General features: G+C 46.9%; 1 pseudogene; it reads right to left on the bottom strand.

Moving 5' to 3' along the window:
• Positions 1 to 7,665: 7,665 nt before the first annotated feature.
• Positions 7,666 to 7,845, bottom strand: LOC126546472 (U2 spliceosomal RNA; annotated as a pseudogene).
• Positions 7,846 to 11,357: the final 3,512 nt, after the last annotated feature.

Below are 11,357 nucleotides of genomic sequence, written 5' to 3'. Positions count from 1 at the left end.
ACAAAGCTTCTTTTTTCTTAAGAACTGCTTGTAATTGGCCGACCACACTCACTAATTTCATTTTCGCCTTCGCGATCGGCCAGCCCTTGTTACCGACCGCTCAATAGCTGTGAACTGCTTCGTGTCAATACGGGCCTAGATGTTCACCAATCTCGTAGAATTTCTCGTCAAGAGGGAAAAGCAATGAAAGTGATCCTGTCTGTACGTATTCATCAAACACTTCTTTAGACGCTAGAAATGTTCGTAATAGCACATGCCAGCCAATCGTCATATTCGGCATATTAAGGCTTAAGTGGCTCATACCCCTGATGACCTTAATGAAACGCGTCGTCCGGTTCAATGGTACAAAAACTATCATCACCCGCCGCGGTTGCTCAGTGGCTATGGTGCTGGGCTGCTGAGCACGAGGTCGCGGGTTCGAATCCCGGCCACGGCGGCCGCATTTCGATGGGGGCGAAATGCGAAAACACCCGTGTACTTAGATTTAGGTGCACGTTAAAGAACCCCAGGTGGTCGAAATTTCCGGAGTCCTTCACTACGGCGTGCCTCATAATCAGAAAGTGGTTTTGGCACGTAAAACCCCATATATAATATAATATAAAAACTATCATCATCAGCAATGGCTCATATCCCCCTAAGCAAGCAAAAAATGCAGTGGCTCATCCCTCTCGTAACGCAGAGGCTACAATCACTCATCAAAGTGAAGCGTACAGTGCATACGTTTTTTTGAAATCACGCATACAACATACAGAAACGCGGCATCTAGTCAAGTGGTAAAAAAAAAAAAAAAAAAAAAAAAAAACGCGTGACCTTCTCAATGGCTCATACCCCCCTAGGCAAGCAAAAAAATGCTATGGCTTATACCCCGATAAAGCTGAGGCTACAATCGCTCAGCAAAGTGAAGCGAACAGTGCATGCGTTCATTGAAATCACCCATACAACACACAGAACAGCATACGTTTCAGTCCCCTGTTGAGAGGATGCAACGTAAAGTCGAAGAGAAACGTCGTTGGCGCGAATCTGACCCCGCTGTACGAGCGCGCGAAACCGCAGTTGAGCGTCGAAAACGAGTCGAAGAAACCGAACTGAGAAAGCAGCAACACGACGATGTATTACGAATTGTGCGGTAGGCTTTCGCCTTCACGTATTACAGGAGTATAACATGCTGTCGAATCTTATTACCTAAGGCCAGTGTCAAACATCACGTACGAACGAAAGGCTTTGAGAATATGGCCCATAATCGGGAGAGGTATTTTGTAAGGATTATTTTCCTCCGGTTCTTCTCATTTCTTACCATCAGTGCCACCAATTGGCTTATCCCAATGCTGGTTTGGACGCGGCTACAAGCTATCCAATGACAAAGAACAGAAAGAATAAAAATGGAAAAGAATGGTTACAAAATAGGGCCGACAGCATCGGCTAGAATGTAGTGATTTGCATGCTACGATCCCAGCAAGGGTCCTTCTGTAGCATGCAGTGAGTTCCATGGATATAGGGGCACAGATTCGTCATTCGCGTACTTGCCATCGCTGAGACAACACCGTTTCGCTCCTTTCCTGCCGTTAGAGCACATGCTACCAAGTTCCGCACTGTCCAAGGGAAGCCTTTCAGTATGTTGCTTACCTGCATACGATCAACCACTCTGCGTAATGAAAAAAAAAAAGAATACACTGTGTACATCACGAAGTTCACCTTCAACGCATTCAGGAAGATATTAAAATAACAAAACGTCAAAGCTAGACAAACTCGGCATATCCTCGCTTGTTAATGTTGTGAGCCGCCCTGCGAACAATCCGCATAACCATGCACGTCACCACCTTCTTGCCTGTATGGTTACACGGTGGCTAAATTTGATTAGGACACAAAAAGCGCTCCTATATACAGCCCCGCTGGTTGTCCAAGCTGTTGGGGAGCCCAACAACAAAACGGATATAAGAAAGTTCGGTAGAGGTTTCCCTGTCGCGGCACTTGTTTCCTTGTGACGACAACGAGAGGCCGCGAGCAAGATCGAAGAGCGCGCCGCCGCCGCCTCCCGGAACACGCAACGTCCCTCATTTATCACCGCCGCACATGCGCGCCAGCAGTGCATTCTGCAACTAATGTTTGCACCGACGCAAGTCAGGCTTCCGCGCGGGTCGGGTGCCACCGCTTTTCTCCGGTCGGGTGTGCGTTCCTCTCTCTGGGCGCTATTGTGCGTACTGGAGTAGAGTCGACCTGGGAACATGACCCGAACTGCTCCTGGGCGCTCAATGCAGTCATCCTGCGTGCTTTAGGCGTGCTGCACAATGCCAATGGGCGCAATGCCTAATCGATCCATCTCGCGCGGCTTTGTTGCGTAGTGCCGGAGGCAGGCAAACTCCACCGCGGGCGCAGTCCAGTGCCCCGCCACCGAAGTCGCGCAGAGAGGGGACCGTTCGCCCACCGTTCCCCCTTTTTTTGAGCCAAAACTGTTTTAAATGCGCACCGGCGCCACTTGGGAAAGCTTCTCCGCCGCGCGCGCGCTGCCGACGCTGCACCGTTACGGCGCACCAGACGGCTCTGTGTACACCGGCTCTGCGCTTTTACACGTTGGCTTTCCTTCCGGGTGACGTGCGCCAAAGACGGTCGCGGCAAAAGGTGCGGGCATGTACGCCAGGATCGGTTCTCAAAGGCGCCATTCACTTGCGAGGCCCTGATGGTCACCTGGTTGATGGATCACTCCGAGACGATGCGAGCGTGTGTGTGCGGGATGTCGATCTGGGAACGCCTTAAAAAGTGCGCCACCCGAACCCTTTTCTTTTGTCGATATGCGCGTAATGACGTCCGTCCAAGCAGGGACCGCTCACAGCAAAGGGTGCGTCTTTTTTCGAGGCGACAAGAAGCAGAAGAGCAAAAAGAAAAGAGTCTATAAAGTCGAGTAAAGCAGTCTTTGTAACCCGCATGTGCTCGCGCAAGTCAATATATACTGGTATATAAGCAAGTCATTGCGTTATTGTGCACATCCACGTGCACGCGTATAGATGAGCAGCTCGATGAAATTTGAGCGATGAGGTAACGAGCAGAAAGCGCCGTGCCTTGCTGCCTGCGTGGCGAGTTTTGCTACCGAAGCAGCTGCCGCAGAAAGCAAGCACGATGCTCGAAGGGCTTTCATAAGGCGTGTTTTTATGAGCGCAGCTCAGTGAGTTGCCAGCGTTTTGCGACGGCCGCGGAACGACTTGTGGTTTCGGCCTGGCACAGGCCGCTGTATGACAGGACAGATGGCTCCGGGGAAGGCGTTGTATACCATCAGCATAAATTCAAACGGGAAACATGTCGAAAACGACTAGAATGCGTTGTCGCGTTTACAGCTTCGCCTGCATTTGCATCAATCGCTTACTTCAGGCTACCAAAACGTACATGCGTGACTGCACCAATCTTAGGAAAGGGCTGCTGAGCAACTACACGTCGCACTTCTGTGCAATTATGCACAACGAGTATCTTGATCGGGGCTCGTATTCACAAAAATGTCCTTGCGCTAAACCTGCTCACAACGGTCCATGCCACAACGGTCGAAACCTCCACCACGGGCCACAAGGTTCAGCAAGCTCGAGAGATGATTCCGAATAAGCGACGAGGTAGCGTCTTCCTCAAATATCAGTCTTCAATCTCCCAATCAAATCATCCACGACCAGCTCTGCTTCCGTAAAGTGTGCGCGCGATGGATGCCAAGACAGCTTATTGCAAAACACAAGCTCGAACGTGTTGACATCTGTCAACGCTTACTCGATCGCTTCAACAGTGAAGACAACACATTTTTAAGCAGAATAGTCACCGTATAACAAACAGGGCTTCATCACTATCAACCAGAATAACAACGCCAGGGTATGGAGCGAAAACTGCTAGGGTCTCCGACGAATAGAAAAACGAGGACTGAGCCATCGGGGCGAAAGGTTATACGAACCACTTTTTTTTTTCTGAGGGGGGGGGGGGGGGGGGGTACGCGAAAGGGTCTATAGTGGAAGACTTTATGTAAAAGGGGACTACGATCAACAGCGCGAGTTACAGTGCAATGTTGGATAACAAGCTGAAACCAGCGATTCGCAGCAAATGCTGAGGTCTAGGCCGAAGAAAACGTTTCTTTTCTCTCTTTTTTAGATGGGAACGCTCGCCCGCACACGACAGGAGCTCCACCTCACCGTTGAAACCACCAAAGAGTTAAATTTTGAGGTACTGGAACACCTTACCCTATAGCCCATGCAGGGACCGAATTCCCAAAGCTTCTCGGTGGAATTCCCAAAACCAACTTTTCTATATTGGCGTAAAAAAAAATTCAAAAAAAAAGCAAATCCTCTAAGCTAAATACGTTCGTAAGATCAGCCAGCTTACGATGCCTGCCGCAGCCAAAACGAGTGCTGTACTCGACAACAATCGTGTATATAATGGTAGCACAAGTACGAACTTCCATACTTGCGCCTAAAGTAAGAGTAAGTCAATTTACAAAACCTAAACGGCTGTCGCCAGCTGCTGACGTAAGAAGAAAATTCTACGATAGAAAATTAGCAATCTTAGAACATAATGACGCTGATCTGCACCGGTCAAGATGCCGCTGGTAAGCGATGGGACGCGCTGTTGCAGGCGATTTGCTGGGAGGCCACGACTTTACTTAGATGACAGGTGCTTTCTTCGTACCGACGCCTTCTTATAATATAGGCCATCTAAAAGCGTACAGTGCCGTTTTAACACGCTACTTGACTTAGGAGTGCGCTGATGTGGAAGACAACGCTAATGCATCAGCTGGTGCTTACCGGCAAGTTGTGTTTCTCCAGGCTTTCAACAGACTGGTGCGGTTCTAGTGCTCGGGGAGGTAGTGTGTGGTATCCTAGTTGCTAGAAATGCGGTATCCCTTTATGACTATGACCATAGTTGGTCAGCATTTTGACCTGTTGTCTGCACCCCTAGCTGTGTTGTATTTTCGCAAAAGGCCTGCTCACCCTGATAGCTTGTAGATAATTTTTTTCGAGTGCTTGTTATACTAAGGCTTACTGTGCGAAATAAAAGAACAACGCGCATAAACGTCTCAAATTATCAGAACTTTTCGCTTTTGGACGATTTATTGTCACATTGCAGGCTATTAGTTCCAGTCTGTTACTACATTACTCCGTCTACGTGTTTCAAAATTAATATGCAAGGACGTAATGTATGTGCCCGCGGTTTGTCTTGTTGTGTACAGAGTAGTAAACATGCATACAGACGGTTGCTAATTCTGCCCAAGATACGAAGCGGGACGTCACTATAGTGACACATGAAAACGTAAAAGGCGAATAATATCACGTGGAATTGATTGGGATTTTTCTAAATCACTGAACGGTTCGATAGAATGCAGCACTGCATGAACCATCCCATCGCCACTCGCTTAACTAGACAGCGTACGATTATCATTCTGTGTGAATAACTTGGGAGTGAACACCATCTGTCACGTTAATTTATGCCACTTGGTTCTACTACAGGACAAACGTTGAAGCTGCCGTGACACATGCTTTATTTGTAAGCTGGGTAACATCACAAAGCAGCCTATGAGTTTCCAATGCAGAGAGCATGACCTGAAGCCGAAAGTTCATAGGTTCGAACTGTTATCGAATGAATAAATCGTCCAGCAGAAAAGGAAAGCCGACCGATGGTGTACGATCTCAATGCTCGGTACTTGTATGCGTTTTCCAATGGCACGTAGTGTTCCTCTGTATAATGCTCGCCGTTGATTTGACGTGCAATTTGAGCGTGCCGTTACACAGATCACAGCCTAAGCAGACAACAAACATAGGAAAGACAGGCCAACGTTGTCTTTTGATTGGTTAAAGATCCTTATTCTAAGTTCCAGGCTGACATAAGGCGTAAGCAGAATGACATCCCAACATCTCCAGCATATCATTAAAACTTGTATCTCTCTCTCACGTCTGTCCACCCAATAGTCCTTTCATATTTGCCTCCTCTCACTTTCGAAAGAGTTTGTAGGCGTTCGTGAATGCTCCGCAAGAATTTTCTTAGGCTGTAAAAAATTGTACGCTGCTTCGTGGCTGCTGCGCAATATACAAGTGAACATGCATGGCGGTGTAAGTCGGCCGCGGTTTCTGGCCTGGAATCACGAAGGATAAGAAGTTGTAAGGTTTTCATGCGAAGAATCATCTCCGAGGGCAGCCACGTTTTGCAAACGGGTGGGTGGGCGCTTTCTACGCTTTCTATTGGGTACGTTTTCGTACGCTAACGAGGTCATTTCTCACTATCGTCCACCCTGCTATTTATCTGACGGGCAGCGAGCGCGTGAGTGCTGTCACGCTTGTGGGCGCTGTATGGCAGCCACCCGGAAACGGAAGATGCCAAAAAAGCGGAGAACAGTGATCGGCGGTCAGCGCATAGCAGCCGCCTGATGCGCTATCGTGACATATACGGTAACTGCGTAACTGCGCTTCTTCTTTCCTTGTCGTCTACACCTAGCTTTACTTTCATCCTCGCCCCACACGACACTGCAAGCTAAATGCGCCGCAACTGCGGTGGTACTCTTTTCTTAATAGCGCAAGAACTTTTTGGCTAAGAAACTGCGTATGAAGAGCGCAGCTTAGTGAGTTCCGCTCCTCGTTCGTAAGTGCTCTTTGCCATTGGTCGGCCGCCTTAGCTAATAGTATACAGGGTGTCCCAGCTAACTTTAGCCAGAGTTTAAATATATGTCGATGCACTCTAAGACGACGCGACCCAATGCATGTTGCTGACTATTGTATGGAATAAGTCAAACTATCTTTTGCGTTTTCGTTAATTGCATAATTAGGCAATATTAATTAACCAACTTGTGAAGCAATGAAGTTACGCAATCCAATTAGAAAGTTCTAGAGCGGTTTGCAAAACGTCCGATTAAATAGTTTCTAACTTTCTATCTATTAAGCATTAGTTCTTTTTTTTCCCGCTTACTGCAAATGCCCGCGAAATATAAATAAAAAATACCACGTGACATGCCCGCTTGCGCGCCGTGATTGCAGCGTTCACAAACGTTCCGCGTACAAACGAACATAGCATTTAGCAGGATGTACTGCCGCTTAAAAGGCGACAGGGCAGCGACGCAGGCGTGGGCTGTGCGATTTACGCCAGCAACCGTTATCGCTTGCGCGGCGATAACGGTTGCCCTTTCCCATTTTAAGCGGGAGCACACCCTGCCAAATGCGGAACGCGGAACGTTTGGGAACACTGCAATGACGGTGCGCAAGCGGGCATGTCACGTGGTATTTTTTTCTTTAATTTCGCGGGCCTTTGCAGTAATTAATGATGGGGTTTTACGTGCCAAAACCACTTTCTGATTATGAGGCACGTCGTAGTGGAGGACTCCGGAAATTTCGACCACCTGGGGTTCTTTAACGTGCACCTAAATCTAAGTACGCGGGTGTTTTCGCATTTCACCCCCATCGAAATGCGGCCGCCGTGGCCGGGATTCGATCCCGCGACCTCGTGCTCAGCAGCCCAACATCATAGCCACTGAGCGGGCCTTTGCAGTAAGCGGGAAGAAACTAATAGTTAACAAATAGAAAGTTCGAAACGGTTTAATCGCACGTTTTTCAAACCACTCTACAATTTTCCGATTGGAATTTTTACAGCGAAGCTGTATATGGCTAGGTTCTGGAAAAAATTGCGTGCGTCCATCGAGCCGTGTAGATCGAGAATTTCTCCCCATACGTGGCCGATCCCAAAGACAGTGCAATACCAGGCCGACCCGCGGCGGAGGTGAAGCAAGCTTTAAGCACTCCGCCGAATTGCAAAAATAAGTTTAATATCTTAGGCCCAAATACAACCCGTATCAGATATTAAGCTGATAAGAACAGATACTACACTTTGACCCGCGTCGGCCATGCCTACGTTCGCTACGCCCTCTCTTTGTCGGCGTTTCAAGCGCTTGCGTATCTCCTTTCCTTCCGCTATCCCGTGCTGGCGGTCCCGTAAGCGTGCCGCCCGCCAGGACCGCGAGGCGGAAAGAAACGCGAAACGTCCATGCTGCCCGAATCCCGCAAACGTTTCACTGGAGCAACGGCCTAGTTTCAGAGAGAGTTTGCGGGAAAACAATTCTGTGCGGCATGTGTTGTGCGTCACCGCTTGTGGTTTTCGAGTGACCTCACAACCAGTGCTGCACTGCGGGACGTCGACCAACGAACGATCCTTGGTTACGGTCAAGCAGTGTGTACCCTCGGAGTGCGGTGAGGCGCGTGTATATTCTACGTGCCGGGATTCGTTAGCAAAAGGTGTCGTGCCGCGTTTTGCAATAATACATGGGTATATGTATAACCCCCGTGCCTCATCATCTTCCGAGGCTCAACGTCGTGGCGGAACTACTAATCGCGCCTCGCCTTCCAGTTATATGCATACGGCGTTTGACGCACGGCAATGGACAGTTAACCATTAAGGGGCCCACATACACAGCTTCGTTGGTCGTCCACCTTCACAGAGTGGAGCGGCACTGAATTTTTTGCTTAACTCCACTGCTTCAGAAGTTGGTTAATTAATGTTGACTAATTATGCAATTAAGGAGAATACAAAAAATAGTGTGACTTACTCCGTACAGTCAACAACATACGTTTGGTAACGTCGTTCTAGAATGCATCAGCATGTTTTCAAATTCTGGCTAAAGTTAGCTGGGACACCTTAGCTGTATATGTCCGGCATGAGGATTCGCTATAATTTTTTATTCCAGACAATTATATGTAAGAGTTTTTTGGTGAATGCGGGCCTACATCTTGCTCATTCCGACTTTATTCTGTTTGGGCCGCTCAAGGATGCAATGCGAGGTCGTCGATGCACACCGTGGTGGCTTAGCAGCGATGATGTTACGCTGCGGCGATCGCATTTCGATGGGGGCGAAATGCAAAAACACCCATGTCCGGTGCATTGGGGGCACGTTAAAGATCCCCTGCTGGTCAAAACAATCCAAAGTCCCCCACTACGTCGTGCCTCATAATCAAATCGTGGTTGTGGCATGTAAAACCCCAGAATTCATTCAACGAGGTCGTCGATTTTCCACAGACTTAGACGTGCAGGAAGCGGTGCAAAAGTGGCTTCGAGACCAGCCGAAAGTCTTCTTCTGGGAAGGAATACGCAAAAGTTTCTGGACCCTGCTGGACCGACTGCATTGACATGGGAGGTCCCTATGTAGAAAAATGATTATGGCACCCCTACCCTTGTGTAAATAAATTATTGAAAGGAAAGTGCGTGTATATATATATATATATATATATATATATATATATATATATATATATATATATATATATATATATATATATATATATATATATATATTTGTAACTGACGCTCGTATTTAAAGGTACACTATATGAGTATATTAACTCGAATACATTCGTAGATTACACTGCCGAGAGAGAGAAGAAAGAGAAGGGAGGTTAGCCAGGCGGAACTTCGTTGGCTACACTCTAAGAAAAATCCCGGGGAAAACGCAAGTAACAGGGCCGTTATTCCTAAAAAGGGCGCTTTCGTCCCTCAAAGGACTAACTGCATCAATGTGCGTACCGTGTACAAATTTCGGACAGTAAATGTTTAGTCCCTGGTCGGAAAGAGAGCAACGGCAGGACGAACGACAACAGTTACTCCCCATGCATGCACTTCGCTGTTTTCGTCCGCGTCATGGAACGAAGCTGCGAAAACGGTATTGTCTATAAATCGTGAACAGTTCGAAGTTCGTGCAATGCCTATTGAACTACATGCAAAGCAGCACTTTGCCTTTTCGTGAGAAAATTGCGTGAAACTTAAAAGCTGGAATGTGAAGAGCCATGCCATAAGTGAGCGATACACATTAAACGCGCAAGTCATTGATAGACTGCCAGATTTTGCTGGTCAATAGTACCTAAGTCCAAGGAGGTTATGAACTTAACTGAAACGATGTCTAGTTCAAACGGTACACGCTAAGCGACAGAGAAATTGGCCTTCTCTCTCGTCTTGGGTGCCCCAATTGAGCTTGCTACACACGTATATACATCGCGTAGTGCCTCAGTTTAAATCACCCTAAGAATAATCTGGCAGATTCCTTTTTGCAGTCGCTTACGATTGCAAGTACACTCAACGTTAGACTCTACTCGCATATATAGCATACACAAAATGCCGAGTCACTTTTACATTGCCGCACCGGCATTCCAATGCTTAACCTTGTCCCAATATCCGGGTCTGTCAGTTAACCGACTTGGTGCGAATCGAAACAGCTAATCTGGGTTTGGTGACTCAGGAACTGCAAGTCATTAAAAGAAAACTAAAAAGCTTAGAGGAGGATAAATACAGAGATGTAATTATACGTGTACGAGCTGAAAAATATCTCGCGGGGGAAGTACCAACAAAGTGAGCTTTGTCAGATGAAAAGGCTTACGCTCGAGGAAATGAAATATTGGAAATATAATATAATAGTAAGACATTCAGAGAAAAGAACGGTTATGATGACGGCATTTGAAAGTTACTATAGAGATTTGTTTGCTTGTCCTGAGCGAAAGGTGCCAGGCTACGAGGATGACTTTTTGACAGAAATGCCGACGATATAGGCGAAGAGGAAACGAATTTATTAGAAGTGAATATTAGTGTGGGAGACATTGAAAGGGCTATTGAGGAACTAAGCTCGGGCAAATCTCCTGGTCCGGATGGGATAAGATAGGATAGGATAGGAATAAACTTTATTTGTCCGACGGTTATTCCGGGATTACCGCGGCATTTCACAAGGCGTTCGAGACGGATATGGCAACATCATTGCATGAAGTATTTTCAGAGGCACTCAAGCGGGGGTCTTTACCTCCATCATTCAATCGTGCGCACACAGTACTAATCCCAAAAGGCAAAGATAGAAATATATTACGTAAAGTAACGGGATACAGGCCAATTACGTTGACAAATGCTGACTACAAGGTTTTCATGAAAGTTCTTGCAGCAAGGCTGCAGGGAGTTATACGGAAGTTAGTTGGGCCGCATCAGACATGCGGCATCAGGGTTAGGAAAATATTTACAAATATTCATACAGCTAGGAGCATTTTAGAATATTGCGATAGCGCTCTCTTCAAGGCAGCGCGATGCTGCAAATAAATCTAGCTAAGGCTTTTGACATGGTACCACATAGTGTTCTCTTTTAAATAATTAATTATGTAGGACTTGGTTCCGTAATATGTAAAGGCATCAAAATGGCATATCAAAGCTCATGTACCAATTTAATTGTTACTGGTGAACTTTCACAACGCATACAAGTACTCTCTTCCGTTCGACAGGGTTGTCCGTTAAGTCCTTTACTTTTTGCTTTATTTTTGGAGCCGCTCTGTAGAAGAATAGTTAATAGTACAGAAATCAGGGGGTTTAAGATACAATCCTGTGAAGTTCGTGTTCTA

The sequence above is a fragment of the Dermacentor andersoni genome, chromosome 1 (genome assembly GCF_023375885.2).
Source record: "Dermacentor andersoni chromosome 1, qqDerAnde1_hic_scaffold, whole genome shotgun sequence".
NCBI lineage: Eukaryota > Metazoa > Arthropoda > Arachnida > Ixodida > Ixodidae > Dermacentor > Dermacentor andersoni.
Note: the sequence above shows the minus strand (reverse complement) of the source record. Positions and strands in the feature narration are given on the sequence as shown.